This window comes from Lepidochelys olivacea, assembly GCF_965140295.1.
Source record: "Lepidochelys olivacea isolate rLepOli2 genome assembly, chromosome: 8".
Taxonomy (NCBI): Eukaryota; Metazoa; Chordata; order Testudines; family Cheloniidae; genus Lepidochelys; species Lepidochelys olivacea.
This window is the reverse complement of record NC_140418.1, coordinates 70746909-70749797: the sequence shown is the minus strand read 5'-3', so window position 1 is coordinate 70749797 and position 2889 is coordinate 70746909.

Here is a 2889-nt window from a genome sequence, read left to right as displayed (position 1 = left end):
GAGAGGTAGACTCCAAACACTGCTTCTTTGTGATCTCAAATAGGAAGTAGAAGGTTTATTCTCCTGTTCAGGATTGTCTGCATGAAATTCCCAAATAAAAAGATCCAAAAGCACAAAGCTTGTCATGATATAAGTTTTATTAATAGAAAAATCAGATTAAAACGAATCTTGCCTTACACTGCAAAAGCTAATGCAGATAAAAACCAGCGTGCATAGGAACATGAGTAGTAGCTTACATTTCTGGTGTATATCCTCTCCCCACAGCTTTAGAGTTTCTTCCTCGCCCCCTTAAGCAGTTAGCACATCAGGGATTGGGTCTCTAGTCTCAAGTGTCTTGCATCTTCCCCCCCTTCCTTCTCATGGTCCCTCAGTTACACCTTTCAGGTTACTTATAGCTACTCACCACAGGGCCTTATCCACAAAGGAATTCAGCCAGATGTACCCTCCAGAGAGGAGATGAGTCTCTTATGAAATGTCCATTTTGACATCCCCAGATTGTTTGGTTACATTACAATGATTCTGTATTGTTTTTGCAACTCAACGTTCTCTGGAAAGTGCACGTACACAACAGTTTTTCTTTGCATCTTATTTACAAACCAGCATTCCCACTCTCCTAAAACAACATATATGCTATTTGTCCTGGGGGTGAAAACCTCAATCCTATTGACGGCCGTTTAGAGAGGATTTATCTAATTCTTATGCTCTGTTTACACAGATTCTATTTCATATCAAATAGTCATCTGTTACACCTTGGTATCTGAACAAACAACAGCTGTCATAAAAAGAACAGGAGTACTTGTGGCACCTTAGAGACTAACAAATTTATTTGAGCATAAGCTTTCATGGGCTAAAATAGCTGTCATGTGCAAGGTGATGACAGTCTTTTAGAGCACCGTAGCTGTTGGCTAGGTTATGGTAATTATAAACAATGGTGGTAAGCAGTTATTTGTTTAGTGATGGAAAACCTAGTCATGGCATCCTTTTGCAGGTTGTTGCTTCCCAGAAGAAAAGTCTTAAGAGTATGTAAACAATTCTACATACTTTCAGCCTACCAGAGTGTGGTGCAAGTCAGTTCTACAGAGTTATTACAAAGAGTTGTTGGATACCAGTAAATATTCTGAAACTGTGCAGGAAGTTTCACTGCGCTGGGCATCACAACATGGGGAATAGATGGCCAGCCCTCTGTGGAGAAAGAGGTGGTTAGGGACTATTTAGAAAAGCTGGACGTGCACAAGTCCATGGGGCCGGACGAGTTGCATCCGAGAGTGCTAAAGGAATTGGCGGCTGTGATTGCAGAGCCATTGGCCATTATCTTTGAAAACTTGTGGCGAATGGGGGAAGTCCCAGATGACTGGAAAAAGGCGAATGTAGTGCCAATCTTTAAAAAAGGGAAGAAGGAGGATCCTGGGAACTACAGGCCAGTCAGCCTCACCTCAGTCCCTGGAAAAATCATGGTGCAGGTCCTCAAAGAATCAATCCTGAAGCACTTACATGAGAGGAAAGTGATCAGGAACAGTCAGCATGGATTCACCAAGGGAATGTCATGCCTGACTAATCTAATCGCCTTCTATGATGAGATTACTGGTTCTGTGGATGAAGGAAAAGCAGTGGATGTATTGTTTCTTGACTTTAGCAAAGCTTTTGACACGGTCTCCCACAGTATTCTTGTCAGCAAGTTGAAGAAGTATGGGCTGGATGAATGCACTATAAGGTGGGTAGAAAGTTGGCTAGATTGTCGGGCTCAACGGGTAGTGATCAATGGCTCCATGTCTAGTTGGCAGCCGGTGTCAAGTGGAGTGCCCCAGGGGTCGGTCCTGGGGCCGGTTTTGTTCAATATCTTCATAAATGATCTGGAGGATGGTGTGGATTGCACTCTCAGCAAATTTGCAGATGATACTAAACTGGGAGGAGTGGTAGATATGCTGGAGGGCAGGGATAGGATACAGAGGGACCTAGACAAATTGGAGGATTGGGCCAAAAGAAATCTGATGAGGTTCAATAAGGATAAGTGCAGAGTCCTGCACTTAGGACGGAAGAACCCAATGCACAGCTACAGACTAGGGACCGAATGGCTAGGCAGCAGTTCTGCGGAAAAGGACCTAGGGGTGACAGTGGACGAGAAGCTGGATATGAGTCAGCAGTGTGCCCTTGTTGCCAAGAAGGCCAATGGCATTTTGGGATGTATAAGTAGGGGCATAGCGAGCAGATCGAGGGACGTGATCGTCCCCCTCTATTCGACACTGGTGAGGCCTCATCTGGAGTACTGTGTCCAGTTTTGGGCCCCACACTACAAGAAGGATGTGGATAATTTGGAGAGAGTCCAGCGAAGGGCAACAAAAATGATTAGGGGTCTGGAACACATGAGTTATGAGGAGAGGCTGAGGGAACTGGGATTGTTTAGTCTGCAGCAGAGAAGAATGAGGGGGGATTTGATAGCTGCTTTCAACTACTTGAGAGGTGGTTCCAGAGAGGATGGTTCTAGACTATTCTCAGTGGTAGAAGAGGACAGGACAAGGAGTAATGGTCTCAAGTTGCAGTGGGGGAGGTTTAGGTTGGATATTAGGAAAAACTTTTTCACTAGGAGGGTGGTGAAACACTGGAATGCGTTACCTAGGGAGGTGGTGAAATCTCCTTCCTTAGAAGTTTTTAAGGTCAGGCTTGACAAAGCCCTGGCTGGGATGATTTAATTGGGGATTGGTCCTGCTTTGAGCAGGGGGTTGGACTAGATGACCTCCTGAGGTCCCTTCCAACCCTGATATTCTATGATTCTAAGTAAATTTTTGGGGATATTGTCATCTTCCATTGTCACTTGATACTAAGTACCTGTGCTAAGAACTTTCTATGTTTACGAGGACTAGAGGAAACATTAGCACCATTAAACAAAAAAAA